The sequence below is a fragment of the Cupressus sempervirens genome, chromosome 11, assembly GCF_028749045.1.
Source record: "Cupressus sempervirens isolate cs-2001-9-10 chromosome 11, ASM2874904v1, whole genome shotgun sequence".
In the NCBI taxonomy this organism is placed as follows: domain Eukaryota; kingdom Viridiplantae; phylum Streptophyta; class Pinopsida; order Cupressales; family Cupressaceae; genus Cupressus; species Cupressus sempervirens.
The window spans coordinates 75,616,317-75,642,667 of record NC_143128.1 but is presented as its reverse complement, the minus strand read 5'-3'; the positions used below and the strand labels follow the sequence as shown (position 1 = coordinate 75,642,667).

The 26,351-nt window shown below is 38.6% G+C and overlaps 1 protein-coding gene across 1 annotated transcript in view; it reads left to right on the top strand.

Moving 5' to 3' along the window:
* Positions 1–26,351, top strand: part of LOC149528311 (zinc finger, C3HC4 type family protein) — a 65,587-nt gene that overhangs the window by 8,639 nt on the left and 30,597 nt on the right. The gene's annotated exons all lie outside the window — the stretch shown is intronic.

Below are 26,351 nucleotides of genomic sequence, written 5' to 3'. Positions count from 1 at the left end.
ATGCCTAACTTTGGATAATCTAAAGGGAAATCTGAATTACTTCAAGACCAATAAAATGGGCAAAGTTGCGAGAGAAATAAATTTTAATACAAAATGGGATGAATCTTGTTTATTGAAGTGATTTTATTTTCAAAATTTTCACAAACTTAATGCGTTTCTCCTTTGTTTTGCAAGGTGAATTCAAGAAGGAGAAGGGTTGAATGGAAATTCATTCTTGGAACAAATTTGAAGATCAGGGCGTTGTTGGTGCACATACCCTCCAATGTCACAGCTACAGGAAGGAGAAGCTAGAGGGCAAGGTGATGATCAAGGCCTCAAAACTTGAAGTGGATACTGCCAGGAGATGGCCCAAGCTTGAGGATTCAAGTGAGAAGGGAAGATTCATGATCAAGCTATCAACCCACAAACTCAAGATGGAAGTAAGAAAGATCAAATTCACGGGTTCACAAAGATGCAAGTGATTCAAGTCTATGAGGAAATTTTGAAGGATGGAGAAAATCACAAATGTTGGGGATACTTTACAGGCCAAGACTCGAAGCACAGGATAAGGATGATGAGGTGACAATTGTTTGCCTCCTCCAATTGAAAAATTTCAGTTTCAAGCACAATCAATTGCAACATGCCAAGTGTCCTATTTTCTCATTGGCTATCAAAATCATTGTAATATTCTTATTAGGCCATAAACTGGTGCCTTCATGTAATTGGTTGTAAATTGGGAAACCCTAATTAGGATTTGTGGGATGAAATCTCGACCCTTGATCTTGAATTGATCTTGGCCCTTCATTGTAATTGAGCTACTATAAAAGGCCAAGGCTTTCTCATTTGTAAGGGGTTAGATGGGAGGAGTTTAGGAGATTAGCTTAGAGATTAGAGGTAGTACAGAGCTAAAGTAGAGTAGGGTAGCTAAGGGAGAGACTTGATGAAGTTGTTGCTACAATACTTGTCAAAATAATTGATAATTCATTGTTGGTTCTTCATGGTGGATTAATTGTTATTGCTTTTAGAGGTACTAGAGAGCTAGAGTAGAGTAGGGTAGCTAAGGGAGAGACTTGATGAAGTTGTTGCTGTAATACTTGTCAAGTAATTGATAATTCATTGTTGGTTCTTCAATTTGGATTACTTGTTATTGCTTTGAAGTGCTGCATGGTTTCCTTAATCTTTCACTTGAAGTAGATTTCTATTCATGTTGAAGTAGTTTAGTTTAATGGAAGTTATTATGGATGTTTTCTTGTTTGACTCGAACAAATCCGTGACACTAGCCTCTTGCCGATGGTAAGGGTGCCTTGCATGGTAAGCCAATGAGAATAATTAATTTCAATTGATGTTCAAGTTTTAGTTTGCTTCTAGATGGTGTGATTGGAGAGAGGAATACCATTTGTGTATTCCTTAAAAGCTTGCACTAGATGGGTGGAGACACTGGTGAGCTTACATCTAGTAGAGTCCAAGTTCATCCATTATTCCTTGCATTCATAGTAGAAGTAGGAGTAGAGGTTAGAAGTTTAAGTTGGAGTGGAGAATTGGGAAGTTAGAACTTATATTTTCATTGCATTGTAGAGCCAAATCTTTAGAAGTGCAAGAGTTGATATCCATTGAATGAATAACATAAGTCCTTTTGTGATAATCAGCATATCACATCATATAACTAAGTGAAGTCCACGATTAAGAAGGAACCTTGAAGTCATTTCATGATCTTACTTTGCAAGCTTAGCATGAGAGATGACCTTATATCAAGAGAGGATTGAGTGTTTGATGTTTCTCCTTGAAACATTAAGTATTTGATTTTGCATGTTGTAGTGGACCAAAACTCACATCAACAGGAGGTAAATTGAGGAGCTAAGTGAAAATCATTAAGATGAAAAAGTTGAATCTTGCAAAAATCCTCAGGCAGGGGCAGAATCCGCCCTCCCTGCTGAGGATTTTAATCCTCACAATGACATAATTTCTGGCTATCAACGACAATATCCTTGGGCCCTTCTAAAGTCTGCCTTGATGTTTCGAAGTGTTGTGGTGAGACATTCAAGATTATGATAGAAATTTGAAGTAGCAAAGAGGTGGCGATCAGATTAGAATGTTTTGAAGGAAGACCATTTTTTGAGAAAAGATTCCTTAGGGATAGCGAAATTCTGCTGTCTCCGAGGATAAAATCCTCATATGTAATTTTAGCCTCTCTAAGATAAGGCACGGTCATGAACTAATAAGCATCGGCCCTTGTTTGGGAAGGATCAAACATATTAAAAAATCACCATCTCCTTCTCAAAGTCTGCCTAAAAGAGCAGGAAATTAAATTAATTAAAACGATTCTAATCGAGGAAGAGGAGTGAAATCCACCTACCTAGAGGGTTGGGCCTCTTCAAATGCTAGATTGCTTATATATAAATTAGATCACTTTCATCAAATTTTAGTTTGCTTTTATAAAGAAAGAGAAAATTAAATCCATTTTAACACCAAACCATAAGCGATTCTGTCTCTGTGTAGCAGCAAATTGCATCTAAGGTACAGTGATTTTCTTCATAAGAATAGCAGCGAATTGTCCCCTCAAGGTGGTGAAATAACTTGGGAGGTCACAGAGGATTATAAAGGAGGATTATTTTCCTCTAAAATTAGGGATGAAGGGTGGTTGTAAGGATGGAATCTGGGCATGATACTGTGCCCAAAACTCATTCAAAGCTCCTGATTTTGAAGGATTTCATTTCAGATTGCAATAACAAGATCATTTTGTCAAAAATCAGAACTGAAGTTTTGCAAGAGATGGAGGATTTTGACTTTAAGTTTGAAATAGTCCACGGTTAAGTCCATTCTTGTTGGGTGGTGATGTAGTTACTTTTCTTGAAATTTTTATTTCTTTTCACAAAATTTTAAGATTCCCTACATGTTTGCTTATCATCCCATGAACTTAATGCTTTTCCTCTTGTTTGCAAGGTGGATTGTTCAAGAGGAGCTAGGACATGCTCAAGACTTCAAGTAGCGGTGTCAAAACTCCAAGCATGCTATGGGAAGAAAGACTTCAAGCTCGAGGAATCCAAATGAGAAGAAAGATTAAAATCAGTATATGAAAGGAAAATCAAGAAGAAAGAAAATTAGAGAACTTTTATTAACTTGAAGTTTCTCTAGAAATCCAAATTCATCTTGAAGGGATCTAGCTACATGGAAGATTTCATCACTTCAAGAAGAATTGAAAGAGACACCAAGTTACAAGTTTACGAAGATGCAAGTGCAAGTTCAAGCCATGAGCCTGATAGCCCTTATTTTCACTGTGCCAAAAATTTGAAAGTTTATTGTGAAAATACTTTGAACTCTGTTGTATTGTTAGGGTTTGTTCTTAATTTGTTATTAGTTCTTATAAAACAACCCTAACTTGGTTATTTTGCCTGAGCCCAATGTTGAAAATCTTGCCCTAGTGAAATAATGTGATATAAGGTTGTGTTTTCACTATCGTCATGAAAAAAATCATTAAAACCCGTAATCATTTTTACCCTTACCCTAGGTTTTCTTTCAAGCGAGAGATTGTATGTCATTCAAATCATGTGATACGATCTTACGATCGAGGTTTAGGCGTCTAAAAAAAATCATTAAAACCCGCAATCATTTTTACCCATACCCTAGGTTTTCTTTCAAGTGAGAGATTGTATGTCATTCAAATCATGTGATATGATCTTATGATCGGGGTTTAGGCATCTAGTCATAATCTTAAATTTTCCCTCTCTAATGTTATGATGTAAGGGTTAGCGGAGGATCATAGGGGTAATTTATTGAGTCTCCTGATCTTAAGATATGTTATAGTTCGTAGCATCGCAAGTTTTCAAAATGAGGTCTCCGATCTTATGACTCCCCTTGTGTCATGTCATCTTAAGTGTTTGAAGGAAAATATTTTGTAAAATCAAGATGTATGATGTTATGACAAATAGGTGATTGTGGGATCTTAAAGGCAGAAATGGAGGCTCACGACCATACGAGGATAAGGTGATTGTAAGATCGCAAGGACATAAAAGTGCAAAGGGTTGTGGAGAATTCCGATCTTACAAAAAAGGGGAGATTGAGACATTCTAAAGGCTTTCAAGGAGACCTCTGAATGGAGTGGTTGAACGCATGAACAGGACTATAATGGAGCGCGCAAGGAGCATGAGGTTGCATGCTGGGTTGCCCTTACACATGTGGGTGGAGGCTGTCAATATTGCTTTTTATTTGATTAATAGAGGTCCCTCTACTCCTTTGGGTTGTGGTATTCGTGAGGAAGCATGGACTGGTAAGAAGGTGAGTTATTCTTTTCTCAAAACCTTTGGTTGTGAAGCATTTGCTCACATAGATTCTGAAAATAGAACTAAGCTAGAAGCTAAGTCAAAGAAATGTGTATTTGTTGGATATGGCATTAATGAATTTGGTTATAGGCTTTGGGATTTTGAAAATCAGAAAATTGTAAGAAGCAGGGATGTCATATTCCATGAGAATGTGTTGTACAAAGATCTGTTACAACAACATGAGAAGAAAGAAGATGATTATGTAGTGTTGGATGATACTCCACAAGATGATGTTCCAACCATTCCTCATGATGTGCAACAACCGCAACAACAAATACCGCACACACCGGTGAATGTTAGACGGTCAACAAGGCAAATTAGACCTCCACAAATATTTTCTCCCTCTTTGTATTCTATTTTACTTACTGATGCTGGTGAACCTGAAAGTTATGATGAAGTTGTGCAAGTGGATACTAAGATTCAGTAGGAGTCTGCAATGAAAGATGAAATTGACTCTTTGTTGAAGAATAAGACATGGGATTTGTGCAAGTTGCCTGCAGGTAAAATAGCTTTATAGAATAAGTGGGTTTACAGGAAAAGATTTAAAGCCAGGTTAGTTGTAAAAGGATTTGCACAGAAAAGGGCATTGATTTTGATGAAATATTTTCTCTTGTTGTTAAGAGGACTTCTATCTGTACTGTTTTAAGTCTTGTGGCTACTGAAGATTTGCATTTAGAGTAGCTTGATGTTCAAACAACCTTCCTTCATGGTGATTTGGATGAAGAGATATATATGGCTCAGCCACAGTGATTTGCGGTCAAAGGTAAGGAGAACTTAGTGTGCAAATCGAAGAAAAGTTTATATGGCTTGAAGCAAGCACCTTAACAATGGTATCTGAAATTTGACAGTTTTATGCATGAGCATGGATATAGTAAGTGTTATTCAGATCATTGTGTCTACTTTAAGAGGTTGGATGATGATAGCTACATTATTTTATGTTTATATGTTGATGATATGCTTGTAGTTGGGTCTAACATGGATCACATTAAGGGGCTGAAATGCCAATTAGCACATGCATTTGCTATGAAGGATTTGGGGGCAGCAAAACAAATCCTTGGTATGAAGATTCGCAGAGATAGGAAGAACAAAACATTGATGCTATCTCAGGTTGATTATGTGGAGAAGGTGTTGCAACATTTCTCTATGGAGAATGCTAAAGCTGTCAGCACACCTTTACCTGGTCATTTGAAGTTGACTAAGGAGATGTGTCCTAAGACACAAAAAGAGGAGGATAAGATGTCCAAAGTACCCTATGCTTCAGCGGTAGGAAGCTTGATGTATGCTATGGTATGTACCAGGCCAGATATTGCACATGCAGTGGGTGTTGTTAGCAGGTATATGAGTCATCCAAGAATTGAGCACTAGAATGCAGTCAAATGGATTTTCAGATATTTGAGAAGAACATCCAATAAGTGTTTACACTTTGGGGGCTCTACTACTGATTTACAAGGCTATGTTGACTTAGATTTTATAGGGGATATTGATACTAGGCGGAGTACTACAGGTTATGTTTTTACTGTTGGTGGGGCAGCCGTGAGCTGGGTTTCTAGGTTACAGAAGATTAATGCTCTATCCATTACAGAGGCAGAGTATGTTGCTGCTACAGAGGCAGCCAAGGAGATGATATGGCTTTAGTTCTTCTTGGAAGAATTGGGACATCCTTAGAAGGATAATTATTTGTTTACAGATAGTTAGAGTGCCATTCATCTTGCGAAGAATTCAACTCTACATTCAAAGACAAAACACATACAGTTACGGTACCATTTCATTCGGTCAGTTTTGGAGGATGGACAGTTAAAGTTGGAGAAGATACATACAAATGACACTCCAACAGACATGTTGCCAAAGGTAGTAACAGGGGAGAAGCTGAACTCCTCTTCAGCTTTGGTTGGTCTTCTAGACTGAACATGACTAAAAGAATAGTAGAGTCCAGGGTGGTTTGATTTAGTGGGAGCGTCATGGAGTAGCGACATCGCTACAGGATCAGTCTCCAAGTGGGAGATTGTTAGTTTGTGGTGATTGATTACGAAAATACTGTACATACTTCATAAATTCTTTGGGGCTCGGGCATTGCCCCGATTTTTTTTTTTTTGGGTACTATTCATAGATTCGCCACTAAAGTAATGGCTAATATTTGCCAATTTATGGCCGACATGTAGTAACCCTAAAGCGGTTTAATACTTGTATAAAAAGGGCTTAGGGTTAGGGTTGTTTTAAAGTAGTGATTCAAAATTGGTTCTTGCAGCGGTATTGAGCTGTAAGGGATTACGAATTGTAATCAGGTTATAATCACTGGATCGTAATAATATCAGACTTGCTGTTTGGTGGACGTAGCCTAGGGATTGGGTGAACCACATTAAATCTTGGTGTCTTGTGCTCTTTTCTGTGTGATCTATTATTTTTTGTTATTGGTTATATTTGCATGTAATTGTTATTTCTGTCCGTGGTTTAATCCTATCAAAGCTTATGATCGTGAGATTGTGAGAGCAAAATACGAGGTGTCCGATGACACGATAAGGAAGCAATCGTAAGATCGTAAGAGCGAAATGATAAAGCAAGGTGGGGCCAAGCTCATTTACATAAAGTTTTGAGACACGTGGCAGTTCATATCTTCCGATGCTACAAGAGGTAGTAGATCGTAAGATCTCAAGGACAATTCAAAGGCTTTACGAAGCAATGCTGATCATGAGATCGTGAAGATGAAAATCGATGCTTCCAAGGCTATGATAAAGAAAGGATAATCGTCGTCATGTGATCATTGGGCAATGATAGCAGCTAAAGGTAACCCCTAATGTTACGAAGTTAGTTTAGTGGCTGTGATTGGGAGGTCGTAAGGAACTAAAAGTGCAGATACGATGTTACGCCAAAGTTGTGCTCGTAACATTGTAAGTGTTAGAAAGGTAATTGCCAAAGTTACAAAGTGGTCCAGTAAACCATGACCATAAGATCGTAAGGCAAGTGAAGGCAAGATAAGATGCTGCAACAAGGTTTATAAATTGTGTCTCGTAAGATTGTAAGAGGCTTAAGGGTGAGCTCCGAAGACACGATAAATGGTTTATTGTAGGATCGCGAAAGCCATTTTCAAGGCTTATGATAATAAGATAAAGATTTGAATTCAAAGGATAATAAGATCGTAGAGCCAAATTTCCTCACCTAAGATGATACGAAGAGCTCCTCCTTCATAGTGTATCATAAGATCGTAAACCCTAGTTTGATATGAAAAAGTGAACTTCACTTTTCTGATTTGGAATAAAAACAGAATGCCCGTGGCCAATGAAATTTGAGTAAAGTAAAAAAATTCTCGAGCTGGATAGTTATGTGGATGCTCCATTTGAGATGACAGACAACACTGAATTTAAAGCTCAAGCATGCATAATATCAATGCATAGAGAAGGTTGATGAAAGTACGCACAACATAAAACATTCCATAATCCAGTAATCTATTACCATTCGCAGAGGAGATTTCTGAGCAGTTGCAGAATTTTTCAGTGTGAGTAGATTATTGTTTTCAGAGTTACAAAAGGTTTCTAGTTTTTTCAGTCTACTCCCAATATGTCTGACAAAGAACTAGAAGAGATACAAGCTTCAGACATGGAAGTTGCAGAAACTTCAACTTCCAAGGGAGGGAAAACCAGGCAGAAGAAACCTAATAGGTTTGTTGAAGAATGGATCAAGTTGTTCTTGGAATCCTCCAATGCCATTGGTGCAAATGACCATGATCTCAAAGATCCTTATACATTTTTCAAAGATGCTACATGCCCTAGAGTCACTGGTTATGAATTGTTCAGATACTTCTATCACAACTGAGTAGAGAAGATCCCTATTTGCAATCCTTGGAAGAAGAACCTGGCTAAACGTATCTTTCCAGAGGTCCTTGTGGACGTTGATTTGGTAAAGGCCCTAATCAAATCATACAACCCGGTCACTAAATCATTCCACAGGCGAGATGAAACCATTTTATGCACATTGGACCGTGCCTCTTTTATTGAAGCATTTTGATTGGATGGTGCTATGAGTGAACCAGTAGACCTGGTTGACCTACAAGATAAATTTGAAACAAACACCAAAGCTTACACAGGGAAATCTATGCCACAACATATTCCCATGGACCTAAAGCAAGTGGATGATTACTCTAAAAAGGTGGACAAGAAGATGTCTTTGGACAAGTTCAAGAACTACTTTCTGAAAACAGTGTATGGTGTCCACAGGGTAGTTGGCATAGATGGAACTGACATGGTTTATGGAGCCAAATTATCATTGCCAGAGATGTGCAAGACTCTTGCCGTGGTGGAGAATGACTATGTTGAGTATATTTTGGAAAAAATGAAGGATAATATTGGATTGGCACAAAGTGTGTAACATACGAATTTTCATAACCAATTTTAATCTCATATTAATCATATTCAGCTGAATTCATGAAAAGTAAAAGGAAATATATATATATATATATATATATATATATATATATATATATATATATATATATATATATATATATATATATATATATATATATATATATTGCATTGCTAACAATTTAACCACTTCTAACATATTCAACTAGAAATAAGTAACGACTAATTATATCATCTGAAATGCTTATTCAACATAAAAGTAAATGTTTTGAAAAAAATTTATCTATTCTTCTATGGGTTAAAAGTAAAAGAACATACAGTATTAACATAGAATCCTTTTATTTGTTGTCCAAGCCTCGGCATTGGTGAGAGAAGCATTGACATAGGCTTAACCTCCCAATCGCGGACCATTACATATCCCCACTCATCCTAAATTAATAGAACGACCCTCTCTACCTCGGAATCAGGCTTGGGATGTTCATAAGCCCAGCCATCTGAGTAATCAGGTGGGTTGAGTGTCCCAACAATTATTCTCCAAAATAACTGAAGCGTTTGGACAAACAACAAAGATCACATGTTCGGCAAATCTGCGTAATTTCTACCCTGGCCAAAGATTTCAAGTTGGGTCTGCAAACCTGATCTCCACCACTCAACTTGACAACACATTTCATAATTGGAACATGCATGAGCTATTGTAGTTTTGTTTATTATTATTCATTTGTTCTGATTCCATTTTTTTGTTTGTGCACTCTCTACACCTCCTCACCTTCTCAGGCTTCCATGCCGGTGATTCCTAGGTGCTCTCGAGTTGTATCCACTATATTTGCTTTACACCTCTTCACCTATAATGGCAATATTGCCGGTGAATTCCTCGGTGTTGGATTCCATGATAATATTTCATCTCTATGTGATATAAATGAATGTAATAAATGCATGAATGATACACTATCATGATTATATAACTTAAATGAAATAACTGACAGATTCCATGTTCTAAATTCTATTTAATATTCCCTTGGATCAGTCTGTAATAGACATCAGTATTTTTGAATTCTATGCACAAAAGGTTACACGACTGGTGCAATGTCATGAAAGATATACAAGCAAGGTTGACGGCATCTGAACTTGGTCTTTGCTTGAATCATGATAGACTTAGAACTAAGAAAGAATATAAAGAAATAAAGGAGCATAGATTGGCAACATCTTATGTGACACCTTTGTTTGGATTCACTGTGGTCGGGAGAATGGACTCTACTCCTTGCTTAGTATTCCACGAATACAAAAGGTGAAGGTAATACAGAAATGCAATGGTTTTAGTCGGGTTTTACTCCACGTAAACGTAGAGAACAGAGAGCCCGATAGCATAGAAGGAAGAAAAAATAAAAGATGTGTTGAGACACGATCATGAGACTCTATAAAAAGAATTTGTTTGGCTCTTCGGTTGCCATCGGTTACAAAGAGACTTTTCGAATGCAAATTAATCGAATTTTTGAAAAGAAAGAGAATAGAGGGAAAGAATAAGAAGTTGAAAAGTTGATCTTATTATTTTATTATTATTGTTCATTCTTATTTACATTCATGTGTAAGTATTGATAAAGTGGCATCATTAGATTATTGCCTATAATTTATTGGTGTCACCTTATTTTTATATACATATGTTCATATTTGAGTGTGAATAATAATGATTAAATAATGAATTCATTAATAATTTCTTCAAATGTATGAATTATAGCTTTGATTTTTATTGATCATTATATTGTTCCTTTAATAGCTCATGCGGATCCATAATGCAACATGTTGTCAAATCTTAGTATCCTTGCCAGGGTAGTCTTAGGTCAAACCTGTTGATTCAGATGACTGGACTATTCGACCATCCCCTTCCGATGATCCCGTTTAGCAATGCTTCCCCTCTCTTCAATCTTCTTCTTGCAATCATTCAAACAAACATTCTTGCCAAGAAATTAATTCAAGATATATTTAATTGTTAATTCAAAACCATTGTCGATCATCTAGTGACTGTTAGAGATTTCATCAATGTCTAAATAACTAACTCATTTCACATGATAGGAAGAAATAAAGTGATACAACGGCTATAATTAACTAACTCCACATGATCAGGAAGAAATAAATTGATACAACAGCTATAATTAACTAACTCACTTCACATGATCAGGAAGAATTAAATTGATGCAACGTCTATAATTAACTAACTTAACATGATAATAATTCGTTAAACCAACAACTATGATCAAAATAAAAATTTAGGTCAAAAATTTGGGATGTAACAAAGTGGAAATATGGGAAACTTCAAATTCCATCATTACTCATTGCTGATGCACCCGATCTTGTACAAGAACATGGGGTACATAAGCCCAAATTTCATTGATCACACATCTGATGCAAATGGAGATTTGCCAGTTCAACTGTGGACACGGGTATGGGATAGTTCCTACCATTACTATGATTCTATTTCATTTTTCAATAATTTCAGTACAGTCATATTGAAAATGTTAGACCCAGGCTATTTTAGGGCACCTAAGGTATTGAAGAGTCTTTTGAGACCAACCTTGCTCCCAAAAAATAAAAGATTAGATCACAATTGGGGAGATATCTTTCCGTTTCCAACCTTTTTCCCTTACAAGAGTTTATGGTTGTCTACAATCACCCCATATATTGCCAAAATTCATTTTCCCTAGACTGGTCATCATTGAATTCATGTGGTGGTTATTCATGGTAAATAGGGAGTATCTAGGACCAAAGGTGCATTGAGGCACATTCTTATGTAGGTGTTTTAGGGTAGGGGTTTTCTCAATTGGAAAAGAATCCCTAGATTAAATTCATTCTTTCCTCCACCATTATAGTCTGTCAACTGGCCCATATAGGATGTATGACCCTGATATTTGGATGAGGAACACCCTCAAGGAAATCAGAAACTATGTAGTACCAAGTACCAAAGAATTGCCCCATGAAGACCTCATTCCCAATATTGTTGTTGAGGGGGAAGTGACTGAGTAATTGTCTAAGTTTGATGATGTGTTGAGGGTAGAGAGGGAGCTAAGATAATAGATCCCAACTTTAAAGGTTTTTACTTGGATGTCCCTTACCTACAGAGGATAAGGAAGATGGTTACCAACCATGCTGAGATTATGACACAGATGCCAGAGGAACCACTTGGAGAAGAAGAGACGGTGAACCCTGATAGCCCTGAGCCTGATGTAACTTTAGAAATAGAAGAGGATGAGCCTGCTGAGGCATCATGGGTCACCAAGGGAAATAAGAGGCAGAAGGTTGTGCACATCCCTGAGAAAGTAAAACAGAGAACTCAACAGATCTTGCTTGGCAAAATTTAGTACTTTGCTGACTTAAGACGAAGTTACATCCAAGACAGAGTCATTGCAGCTGAAAATACATTGATTGACTTGGAGCTAGCAACAACAAGGTTGGATGACAGGATCATCCAAGCCCAACAATTCATAGAAGATGATGAATTCATCAAATCTGCTGAATTTTAAGAGCTTCTTGTATAAAATCAAATAGAGTGAAGTGGTGTTAAAAATGAAACTAGGGGAGTTGGATGAAAAGAATTTGAGCTAATTGAGAAACTGCATGCTTATGATCCTAAAAGTGAAGCAATGACTCCTGAGGAGGCAAGGGATTTAGTGCGGAGGAGTGGGATACTATTAGTGCCTGGTTGGGATTTGGAACAAGTATTTATGCTTGACCAAATCAGAAGACAAGAGAGTGCCATCTCATATGAGGCATATGGTGCTGGTGGACTGCAAAGAGGATCTGGATTTAATATTGATACCAAAGCCCTAGTAGTGTGGAGCATGGCTCCTGCATGAAACAAGCCCAAGCTAATGGATGTGGAGAGCATAGAATAGGACAACATGATTGTATGGACCTTACAGGGTACCTTTGGTACAGAGATCTCCAAGGCCTTAAAACACTTCTCTTTTATGAATGAGGCAAAAGTGGAAGAGATAGAGACAAGGTTAGCCAAATCCTTCCATGACTACATTGATGTCAGGAAGCTCTATGAGGATGAGGTTAGGATGAGCCATGTTCACAAGGAGAAAAATGAAGAACTTGAGGCTAAGGTTCAAGTGTTAGAAGCTGAAGTTGCATCTCTCATAGAGCAACTATCCAATGCAGAATAGGTTGCCATTGCAGAACAGAGCAGGGAATAGGATGTTCAGGAACAACCATCCAAGGTCACAACAGAGATAACTACATAGACATATGAGCTGGAAGCAGATGATACAGAGCCTAGAAGAATGAGCATGGATGCTCCACCAACACAACAAGGTAATGAGGTAAGGACAACTGTCCTTAGATGTATGATAAGCCACAAGGTTGAAACTCTAAAGAATATGTCTCAACAGGTCCATATATTCTATGTTTCTTTACAAGATGCTGAGCAGGTTTGCAGTGAAGCACTTGCATGGCTGTCACCCAGATTTAATCTTTGAGGGCCATACATTCAATTCTTAGAGAGACTTATTATGTTGTAATGTAGATACGGCTCTGATACCACTAATGTAGATACGCTCTGATACCACTGACGAAGGGCCACACCACCCTTACCAACTCACAACCAATAATGCAACAATATGAAGACAATTTTATTATACCTGAAAATTCAATAGCAATTACAATAACATTTTTCCAAGATCTCTCAAGATCCAATCCAAACCCAAGCTAGTCCAGATCCACACTCTGGTAGAAACCTCTGAGATCTCAACTTGTGCTCGCAAGCCACCAAGCAACCTCCTTGTTTCTAAACTGCAATCACTAGCTCTTCTTCAACTTTATCCAAGATCCAAGTGTAAACTGCCTCACATTCGGCGCTCTGTCCACAAACTCAGGAAAACTCACTCTTCACTTTCTCCTTCTCAAGCTACTCCTCCTCAAGCTTCCACTTCTCAAGCTACTCCTTGAGCTTCTATTTCTTGAGCTCCTTCTTGAGCTTGATTTAGAAATGCTCATATGCCTTGCTTAAATAGGCACTTACCACCCCATGCATGACTTATCCACAAGCTTCTAGAATTCCTCCACAACCTTCTACAATATCAACAACTTTCTACAATATTCATAACTTTCTAGAATTCTACCCACACACCTTGATAAATGAAATGACAACCATTTATTTTTTTATTTTTTTCTATTATGCCACCTATGCACCTCGAAAATAGAAATCACCTTTTCCTTTCTTTTCTCCTTTTTCCCTTTTTAAATTTTTTTTATTATTTCTCCTTTAATTTTCGTCACTTTCTCTCTCCTCCACAATTTTTTTTTTTTTTTTTTTTTTTCCCAATAATTTTTCCATGCAAGATGCTCCTGCATCAGACTCCCCCGGTAGATAGAAAAGGGTGTCCCACACTTTGACGCCAAAAGAAAGATCTACCACCATCTTCATCTTCACCAAAGGTTTCCACCTCAATAGGGACAACAAAACCATCATGCAAATCCTCCACACTAGCATCTCAACCATCCAATGCTCATTCCCAGGAACAAACTGAACATAATGCTTCAAGAGAAAACTCTCATCCACATCAACAACTAGTGAATCCACACCAGCAACAACAAATCCCGCATTAGCAACAACAAACTCCATATCAGCACCAACATGTAGATCTCCATCAATACATGCCAAACTCTCAACACCAACAACCTCATTGCTCACAACAAGATGCTCTGCAATACATAACTCACCTCCAACAACCGGATCATCCACCTCCAAGTGCTCCATAATCTCCATGTCAGATTCAACCAATTGATCATGAAAACCAACCTCCATCCCAACATTAGCAAGGTTAGGAATATCCTCAGCAACAACCTCTATTTGCTCTACAGGTTCTACATCAGGCTCCACAAACTGATCAGCAAAACCATCCTCTTCCACCTCAACCTTGTGATGCCATCTTCTCTCACGAACCTCCTTAACTTGATCAGCCAATCTATCATCCAACCGAGAAATCATCTTAGAAAAATTCCTCTCCACTATATCATGGATTTTGGCAATCATCTTAGGGTCCAATCCTCTTGGAGCCATCTTCCAAGATCTTCGTAAACCCTCTGCAACAAATCCTTCCCACGCTCCTTGTGACAACCAAATTGTTTGCAAGTCAGATCACAACCTGCCACCTCGCACGAACAATCAAGAACCACATCACAAGTCTAGGACAACGGATCTGCAATCCATAAGCTCTGATAAACTTTACCCAACCAAGGTCTTGGTACAAACTGCCTCACACTTCGGCGATCTGCTTGTACACTCAGGAACTCCTACTCTGATACCACTAATGTAGATACGGCTCTGATACCACTGACGAAGGGCCACACCACCCTTACCAACTCACAACCAATAATGCAACAATATGAAGACAATTTTATTATACCTGAAAATTCAATAGCAATTACAATAACATTTTTCCAAGATCTCTCAAGATCCAATCCAAACCCAAGCTAGTCCAGATCCACACTCTGGTAGAAACCTCTGAGATCTCAACTTGTGCTCGCAAGCCACCAAGCAACCTCCTTGTTTCTAAACTGCAATCACTAGCTCTTCTTCAACTTTATCCAAGATCCAAGTGTAAACTGCCTCACATTCGGCGCTCTGTCTATACTCACAACTCCACCACAATCCTGCTGTAAACTGCCTCACATTCGGCGCTCTGTCCACAAACTCAGGAAAACTCACTCTTCACTTTCTCCTTCTCAAGCTACTCCTCCTCAAGCTTCCACTTCTCAAGCTACTCCTTGAGCTTCTATTTTTTGAGCTCCTTCTTGAGCTTGATTTAGAAATGCTCATATGCCTTGCTTAAATAGGCACTTACCACCCCATGCATGACTTATCCACAAGCTTCTAGAATTCCTTCACAACCTTCTACAATATCCACAACTTTCTACAATATTCATAACTTTCTAGAATTCTACCCACACCTTGATAAATGAAATGACAACCATTTATTTTTTTATTTTTTTCTATTATGCCACCTATGCACCTCGAAAATAGAAATCACCTTTTCCTTTCTTTTCTCCTTTTTCCCTTTTTTATTTTTTTATTATTTCTCCTCTAATTTTCGTCACTTTCTCTCTCCTCCACAAATTTTTTTTATTTTTTTATTCCCAATAATTTTTCCATGCAAGATGCTCATGCATCATGTTGATGGCTAAAAAGCGAGATTTGCCTGATAAGATTATTATAGTAAAGGAGGGCCTAGAGACAATAAAGGAATTAATTGGTTTCTTTATTGGAAAATTGCAAATAATACAAGGACAAGTGAAAGTTTTATCTTAGGGAATTGAGCCTTGTATTCCACCCATTTTGGATGCAAGTAGCCAATCGAGAGATTGGCAGGAGTGGTTTGATTCCTTCAATGTAGTATTAACTCAGGAAACCACAACAACAATTGTGGAAGATAATAGTGATGTCCCATTCAACAATTTGATTGACTCCTTGTTCAGAGCTGAAATAGATTTAAATAAGTTTTCAGTGGAGTCAAAAGCCATAGCTGATGCTAGGTGGATTAAAGCCACAAAGGACTTAGAAGAAGTTAAATCAACTGAGTGGCCCACCAAAACAAAGATCTATGATTGGGAAGTGGTGGAAGAGATTAAAGCTCTACCGGCGGGAGGTAGTTGAAGTTTTACTTGCTGAAGACAGTAGAAGACAAAAAGATTAAAGTTAAAGCTCCAACAATAAATAGTCACCTGCCGACTTTACAACTACTTCCTATTTTTGGTTCAAGTGCAGAGGAATGTCTTAATTATAACTTTTTGTACATGTCTTGCCACCTTTCTTTTCCATTAGGGTTATGACATGTGTCCTCCTCCCATCTGAAGCTTGTTGCAATCCTCTTATATAAGGATTTCCAAGATGTGGAGTAGAGGTCGGAAGTTTGTAGAAATTTCTATTTTTATGTCATTCACAGTCCGTCCAATTTTGTTAATTGTATGAATGCATTCAATCTTGTAAACTTGAAGATACAATGAATATGAATGATCAAGTTGTCAAGTTTTGAGTTATATTTTGAGTCTATATCAGTATTGTATTCGTTTTCAAAGGAAATTAATACAAAAAGAAGTTCTGCTTATATGTGTATCTGAGTTTTGTCTCCTTGTGTATCTGTGATCTTGGAATTGAAGTGAACAAAGTTCTTTCAGTTTAATGCAAGTTGGATGAATTGTATGTCTCTTATTGATTGCTTTTAATTCAAAGAGTTATGTAATTGCTTTCAATAATTGAAAGGGTTGTGGGTATATGAAAGGGATATGATAAGAATGAAATTCAGAGTTCATTGTTGACAAATTTCATTGCAAGTCAATTAAATAGCTCTAAAGTTGCTGGTTTTGACTCTATATGACAATGGATAAGGCATTGATCAGTTAATTTCAGTTGCAAGTTGGTGGTTCATATGGTTGCAAAATACATATATCAGTCAAAAATCAATTTTCCATTATGTAATGAAGAACTAAAGTTGCTGGTCAACACTTATTTGTGATAGCTTTCCTTCTGGTTATAACTTGCTATTGTGATCAAGGAGCTTGTTGCAAATCTAAGAAGAAATTGTGACCAATATCTGCTATAGGGGATAGGTTTGAAAAAAGAAGTATTAGTGAGCAAGTGTTTGAAGAGAAAATCAAAATAACCAGTCACATTCATATCCCTAAGGTGCACCCGCCTTGGTCCTGCAAAGCCTAAAGAGTAGAGAGTCTAGTGTACTCTATTGAAGTTAGTTCAGAGCTGAGATTAATCTTGCTGAATATGGGACCTAGCTAGTCCTTAGGCTTGTTTTCATCTTTTGCATCCTGATATTGGGTTTAGAATACTTGGTAGTCCAAAACGCCAATAGAGCCATTAGAGGACTTGAAAATGAAGATGGAGGGTTGAAAAGATGAAGCAATTGTTGTTTGGCAAACTGGGTAGTTAGATGGTTACCAGTGCAGACACGGTTGTGTTGTTTCATTAGCATGGTATCGGATATTATAAATGTGGCTTTCACTTATATATTTGGCATCATGGTATGGAACATTACTGTTATGTACGAAAGCATTTGATTAATGAATAGTATTTTACTTTGATAAGTTATTATATGTTTCTTTCCTATTCACCTATGGGCTGAAGATTTGGCACTATTGCTAGTTCGAATCCATAGTAGTAGCGAATGGAAGGTTGAGGATAAATGGGAATAACTGTACCAGAAAAACAAAAAAATGAATGAGACGATGAAATAGAAATCTTGGAAGGCGAGCACAAAGCAATCCAGAACTTCCACATCCCGTGCCGCGTAAGCCTCGAAACCTTTGTATCGAGAGAAGCCACGAAGAACGAGGTTACACCAAGCAATGTGTCGGATGCTATGCATGCAAGCCGAACCATGAGCAGATTCTTAGACCAACTTCCCCATCTAATTGCACAAGCATACCTGGCACAAAAGAGATGTAGGGAAGAAGTGGAGCAAGAGGAGTGCCGTCAAGAAACCCTCAAAAATTTATATGAGAGAGACACACAGTGTCGCAAAATTGAACCATGAGCTTTTGAGCCATGTTTTCAAGAGCACTCAAGAGTCTATAACTGTCGCATGAGTTGACATATGATGTATACAGATTAAATAAATAAGAGTGTTTTGTTCTATTTTATATAACGATATATGTCAAATGCCCAATCTCTTATATAAAAATACAAACTTGAGGGAGGATGTTGATGAATTACAATCTGTGTGGGGAGATTCAATCCAAGCCAAACGAAGGCGGCGACTAAGACAACTTGCCGAAGAATGGACTGTGGGGCAATTAGAGGAATCACTGAGTGTGGTAGAAGGCGACTGCGCGAGAGGCGCAGGAACCACCGAAGGGTGCCATAGTTCACTGGAATGGCGAATATAGAGTAATGCGGAGTTGCTCGAGGAAACATGATGGATTAACTATGCTCGAGGAGACAAGGGAACAATTTTTGCATTCATCCCGTACACCACTACGAGAGGGAACCTGTAACAAACAGATTTTCATATCTAAATCTAAGACGGTTTAAACTAAAAACTTCCAGCATTTGTAAATAGATAACTGAATCCTTTTCACATGACATTAACTGCTTTTAACAATAAACAGAAAATAACTGTAATCATATTCAATTGAATAATTAGATCAACGATTAGCTATTCACAACTGTATTCATGATCAATTGAAATAAATAGATTTACGATTAACTAGCATAACTATATTCATGATCAACTGATTAACAAGTAAAGTAAATGCTTAACAAGAAAAGAAAGAATGGAACATACAAGAATCAACAAAGGATCTTTAGCTGGTTGTGCAAGCCTCAGCTTTGGTGAAAGGAGAAGCATTGACATAGGCTTAACCTCCCAACCTCGGACATTACGTATCCCCACACATTCTATTAAATTAGGAAGGCCCTCCCTACCTTGGGATCGAGCTTGGGATGTTCTTAAGTCCAGCCACCTGAGCATCTTGGTGTTTTGAATGTCCACTTAGTTATGAAATGGACTTGCTTACATAACTAGCACTATAGACATCAAGTGATCATTAGATGGCAAACATGCTTATAAACGACCTTGGCCAAGGATTTCCAATGGGTTCAACGACCCGATCACCACCGCTTGACTTGACAACAGGTTTCATTACAGGGATGAGCATGAACTATTATGTATATTTCATTTAAGTTATTCATGTCTGATTTCTCTTTTGTTTTCTTGCAGAGTTATTCCACCTCTTCACCATTCATGGCTACACAACCGGTGATTCCCAAGTGTATTAAAAGATTATGAGCACTCTGCCCTTTCACACCTCTTCACCGTTCTTGGCTACATTGCCGGTGAATCCCAGGTGTATTAAAAGATTATTAGCATTTTGCCCTTGATATCTTCCATCATGAGTTGTGACATATTATTCTTGAAAACAACAACAATCATACAAGTTCTTGTTGTATTTAGACACTCTTCTTTATGGGATTCTACTCAATTGGATATAAAGAAATTAAGAAGTTCTTCATAAATCTTCAAGGTTATTCAGCAAGTTAAAAATAATCATGAATATAGACATAAGAAGTTCTGATCCTAGTCAACTGCTGTAGTTTTGCATTTAAAAACTTGGAAGGTTAATTCATGACCTATTAAATATTTGATATTGATTTGAAGAACTCGAACTTTGTTTGGTCCTCGCTGGTCATAGATCTTTAGCTAGATTATTTGCACGGCAAGGAGCAGAGATTTGAACTACTTGACAAGGCTCTAATGGACGATATGGAAGATATGATGGGTGTGAGGAGGCAATGAACTTTGAAAACTTTGCATCCGATTTGGAAGTTTGTTCTCCTTAATACATTGCCGATGTATCTACTGCAGATATGACTGGATGTATTCGGCAGGGATGTTGCTTGCAATGGACGATGAGATTGGTAAAATGAAGGGACTTCCAGCTCATGGAATGGTGTGTAGCCAGTGCTAAAGGTGGCAGAGAGAGTAAGATATGTGGCCAAGTGAGGAAATGAATGCCCCCGACTCCTCTCACGGCTCTCATTTAAAAGTCTATCCATGACTTCTTGGCTTCCATCGGTTAAAAGACTATAAACCATTCAAATTTCCAAGTATTAAATCAATTATGAAAAGAGAGGGAAAGAAAAATAAAATAAAAAGTTGGAAAGAAGAGTTGGAAGATTATAATTTCAATTGTTATAATATATACTTATATACGTTTATGTAAGTATATCAATGGGGTGACATCATTAAATTACATTATTATAATTTATTGGTGCCATTTCATTTTTATATTTATATGTACATATGTAAATATTTATTATAATAATATGTTGAAGATCAATTAAAAATCTCTTGAGGTATGTTTTATATTTTAAATTATATTGTTTTATGTTTTCTTAGATTATTTTCTTAATAGCTCATGCAGGTCCCAAAAATGTATCCTGTGATCAAGTTGTTGCGTCCTTTTTTAAGAAGTTTAAGGTCATACCTGCCAATCCTGATGACTGAACTAAGCGAACATCCCATTCCGATGATCTCGTTTAGCAATGCTTCTCCTCCTCTTTATCTTCTCTTGCAATTACCCATAAAAACATTTCTGCCATAATAATAATTCATAAAAACATAATAATCGTTATTTTAAATCAAGCAAGTGCTAATCATCTAATAATAGTTAATAGTTAATGACCATCTTCATTAACAGTTAATACAACGTATATAAATAACTACCTATTTCACATTATCATGACAGGATATTCCGTTAAATCTAATGGTTATGAACAAATTTAAAATTAGGTCAAAATTTTGGAATGTAACAAAACCTATGAAGTAGGAAAGGAGGCGAGGCCATCAAAAGACACTAGGGCACAAGAAAGTGTCGTAGGGACATTGTACGTTGGTCAGAGTAACCTGCCGGGACCAACTCCTAATAGTTTCGGGACACGATTGAGTGGTCATCAAAGGACGAGAAACACATTGTCTTAGAAGCAAAAACTCCCGAAGTTCACAGTCAATGGCAAGGAAGACGCTGTACAACATTGCCATACATGCGAAACCATATGGACTGCCAACTCGATTACTGACGCAAATGAGTGGTTGAACCAGTTTCCAGCCAATCTACAGGGAGTGGTGGTGGATTGGTTCTCTGATATGGACAAGGCGAAGATCACCACATGGGACGATCCAAAGAAAGAATTTCAAACAGAATTTCGACTGCTACAGGACGACAGCGAGGTTGTCGCAGACTACAACTGTAAACAAGGGAAAAAGGAAACCGTTTGAGCCTACAATTGAAGGCTCAAGGATCTGCTCAGCAGGATGGGTACTCGACTTGCCGATGAACTAAAGAAATGATGGTTTGTAGGACTCCGTGGGGCACTGAGAAGGAAGATGAAGATAGTCCCACCCACGTCATACACAGATGCCTATGACCGTGCCATGAAATTAGAAAGTGAGGGCAAGACGACAAAGAAAAAAAGAAGAAAAGTAAACCTCATCCTCCTTTGAGAGCGATGAGTCCTCTAAAGAGAAAAGCAATGCAGATAGTGATGAGGAACCCAGCAAGAAAGTACAAGCCCTCCAAAAAGACTTAGAACAGGTGAGGAAGGAGTTCAAGTCCATGAAGGGAACCACTAGCCGTACAAAGGAGGGAGAAATCTGGTGTATGAATTGTAAAGAGAAAGGACACATAAAGGGAGCGTGCTTTAATAAGGCAATGTGCGATATTTGTCAGGTCTTGGGTCATTCTACGAAGGAGTGCCCGTTCAACATGAAGACAAGAAGCCAACAAATACTGTTCACATAGGAACAACCATCCACCTCTGGCACTACTAATGAGACTCAGGGCAACAACAATGCCACATCTGGCGCCTACAGAAACAATTGCCGAGGGGGATGGGGCAGAAATGACAACAGGAATTGGATACAATATGATTCCAAGGGAAGGCCAATAATCAAATGCCGTGCATGTAGTCAATGAGGCCACTTTGCTAGAGATTGTCTGAAGAATGACACTCAAAAATTGTGTTGATGGTCCACAGGACCATGAAGACACCAATTGCCCAAAACAAGTGAACCTCCTTAACATTGACAAGGAGAAAATTCTTGTTCTCACTTGCAACTAGGCCAAGCAGGCAATGTATCTTGATCCCCACACTGAGAAGTAGAGACTGCGGGAGGCATGGCAAAAAATAGAAAGGGCAATGAAGGATACAAAAGGTATCAAAGGTACTACTCTTGAATGATCCAAGGGGGAGAACAACTTGGTGAACCAAATACCGCAAATAGAGGTACCCATTAGACTTCAAGACCTCTTACAAACGGTACCACAATTAAGGATGACATTATTGAATGCCTGCACAAACCCATTGGAGATAAAGGAACAACCAACTTTGCTAGGAGGGTTGGCCATAGATCCCATGTTGCTGACAGTAAGCAATGGCCGTCACCCAGTGGTGGTGGAGATGGGAATCCTCGGAACCATCCTGACAGACACCAACATGGATGGTGGGTCCAAGGTGAACATTCTCCCAGAGGAGACATTGAAGAAAATTGGCAAGCCTACCCTGTGGCCGCCCACATTCAGCTTGCTAGGCGCCAACTAGTAGGGGTAAAGCCCCTAGGGACCCTGGTGGCTCAACAGGTAACCATCGGGACACAGCCATTTGTGCTCGATTTTGTGGTGATTCCCTTGAAGAAAAAGGGATACGATGCCATTTTTGGAAGAGGATGGCTCATGGCAGCCAAGGTGAATCACAATTGGAAGAAAAATATTTTGTCGATGGAAAGTGGAGGGTGGAAGTTTGCCATTGATCTCTGAACTCAGATGGTAAGTGAAGAAATTGCATCGTAATCGAAGCTCGAGTCGGACGGGGACCATCAAATGGATGAGGGAAGAACCCATATGGATTTGAACGACAAAGGCGTTTTGGAATTAGAGGAATGTTTGGGAGATGAGACCAGTTGAATGAATGGACTTTTCCATTGGTAGATGGAAGACTGAGCTCTTTCATTCTTACATGCTTGGCATCGAGGAACCTAAAGATGAGAAGGAGGTATTTCCACCAGAGTTTGGGGAATATAAAGAAGGCAATGCGGAGATCAACGAGAGTCGCGCTCATTACTTTGAAGGGAAAGCCATTAGATACAAAGAGTCGTCAGTGGAGGCTACCAATCTTGGTGACGCAGAGAATTTGAGGAACATACTTATTGGAGACGACTGGAACCCCATACTCAAGGCGACAACATTTAAAATCTTTATGCAGTATAAAGATGTATTTTCTTGGACTTACAAGGATTTAAAAGGGGTCTTGCCAGAGATGTGCGTCCACTGCATATCTTTGATACCCAGAGCCATACTTGTGCGAAAGCGACCGTATAGAATGAACAAGAACTACACAACACACGTAGATGAGGAAATACAACGAATGCTAGAAGCCAACATAATATTCAAGGTCCAAACAAGCGAGTTGGTGTCACTAATCGTGATATCCATTAAGAAAGATAGATCCAAATCCGAATATTTGTGGACTTTCGGTGCTTGAATGCAGTCACGATAAAAGATCCCTTCCCAATCCCATTTATCGACACAATTCTAGAAGAAGTGGCAATACATGAGATGTATTCCTTCATGGATGGATTCTCTGGCTATAACCAGATCTCCATTGCTGAAGAAGATAAACTGAAAACTACTTTTGTGGTGGAGGATGGAGTATATTCTTACAACTGAATGCCCTTCAGATTGTGTAATGCACCTGCTATGTTTTAGAGGATTATTTTACACATATTTGACAAAATGTCAGTAGGCAACTTCCGAGCATTTTTGGACGATTGGTCCATCTTCAGTGGATAGGACAACCACTTGAAGGCACTCTAGGAATCTATGGAGAGGTGTGAGTGGGCAAGGTTGGCATTGAATCCTAAAAAGTATTGGTTCATGGTTCCTCAAGGCAAACTACTTGGGCACATTGTTTGCAAGTTAGGATTGAAGACCGGCCTAAACAAAGTAAGGGTGATTGTGGAAATGGAAGCCTTGACAGAGGTAATTGGAGTCAAGTCTTTTCTTGGGCACATTGGATACTATAGACGGTTCATAAAGAACTACGCCCAAATTGCTCTTCCCTTGGACAAGTTGACACGGAAGGGAAAACCATACGTCTAGAGCTCTGAGCAAGAGAGTGCCTTTATAGAGTTGAAGAATAGATTGTTGGGGGCGCTCATCTTGGCATACCCAAATTGGGACAAGGAGTTCCACGTCCATGTGGATGCTTCTAACTTCGCCATAGGTGCAACGTTGGCGCAAACTGACGACCATGCTTGGATCACCTAGTATATTTCGCAAGCCGACAACTTTCAAAGGCTGAGAAGAATTACAACACCACTAAAAGGGAGGCCCTTGTGATGGTGTACTCCGTACAAAAATTTTGACATTACCTCTTGGCTACACCATTCACCTTTTGCGTGGACCACCAGGCATTGATGTACTTGGTGAACAAACCAATTATCCAAGGTAGGATTAGTAGATGGTTGTTACTACTACAGGAATTCACCTTCACCATTATTGTACGACCTGGGAAGAGTCATGTCATTGCAGACCAACTCTCTCGAATCAGGTTCGGAGAGCCATTGAAGGGGGTCAATGATGATTTTCTGGATGCACAATTGTTTAGGATCGCCATTCTTCTAGGATGGTACAAGTCTATTGGGGAATATCTATCTACGTCTCAATTTTCGAGGGAGATGTCGCCAGGTGAATGGTGGAAGCTAGTGTTAAGAAGCTGAACTTTCCAATTGATAAATGGTCTCCTATGTAAGATGGGCCCAGACCAAGTGCTAAGGCGATGTGTGATGGAAGAGGAAGTGCAGAGTGTTATGAGGGAAGCACATGAAGGTCTGGTAGTAGCCACATGGGACCCGACACAACAGCCCAGATGGTTCTGCTTGTAGGATTATGGCCCACAATTTACAACGATGCATGGGAATGGGTGTTATGCTGTGATACATGCTAGAGAGCCGGCAAACCACTCAAGAGGGACTTCATGCCATTAAACCCATCCCACGCTTAGGAGTTGTTTGAACATTGGGGACTGGACTTCGTAGGTCTGTTGAAGGTAGCACTTCTCCTGAAGGAGGTAGTGGAAGTTAACACACGGACGCAAAAGGACTTATGAATATGTATTGATCAGGTTTATGAGTTGCGCCAGTAGCTGAATACTCCAGGGAAGCAACCTCCTCCCTAGTCTATGTGGTTTCTATGTTTGTATGTTGTCTCCTAATTTTGTCAGTTTTGAGTCGCCAGGAGACGACTTTTCTTTTTTGGGGGGGATGATGTTGTCTGACAAACTGGGTAGTTAGACGGTTAACGGTGTAGACACGGTTGTGTCGTTTCATTAGCATCGTATCGGATATTATAAATGTGATTTTCACTTATGTATTTGGCATCATGGTATGGAACATTTCTGTTACGTACGGAAGTATATGATTAATGAATAGTATTTTGCTTTGATAAGTTATTATATGTTTCTTTCTTGTTCACCTATGAATTTGGGAATATGCCATCACTATCGAAGGCTTGGCAATGTTGAGTATCAAGAGATATTTTCCCATCACCAAAGGATTGATCAAGTAGATTTCAAGTTCATCCATACTTCTTGCATTCATAGTTAGGAGTAGAAGTAGTCAAAGTTAGCAGAGTTCAAGTTTGAGTTGAAGTGGAAATTGGAAAACCAAATATGTTTTCATTGCACATTGTGAAACCAAATGTATTATTGGCAAATCACATTATTTCAGTGAGTGAGTATCCACAATTGAAGGGAACCTTGAAGTCATTTCATGATCTTACTTTGCAAGCATAGCATGTGAAGCGACCTTATTCAAGAGATAGGTGGAGATTTGATGTTTCACTCCAAAACATTGTTTGTTTGATTCTGCATGTTGTAGTGTAACAAAACTCACATCAGTAAGTCTCCTCCTGCAAAGGTTCTTACTACACATTTTAGGGGTGGGACAAGGGATTGTACCAATTTGTATGCAGAGTTTGTTATTTCTATAGAGGGAAAAGTAGGGAGGGTAGAGATGAATAGGCATTGCTTAATTCAATCCAGCAGACAACATTATGTAGGTAAATGAAAGCTCTATCCCAAGGTGAAATGAAGCTTATTTATTGGAATGTTAGGGGCATGAGCGCCCCTAAAAAACAACAT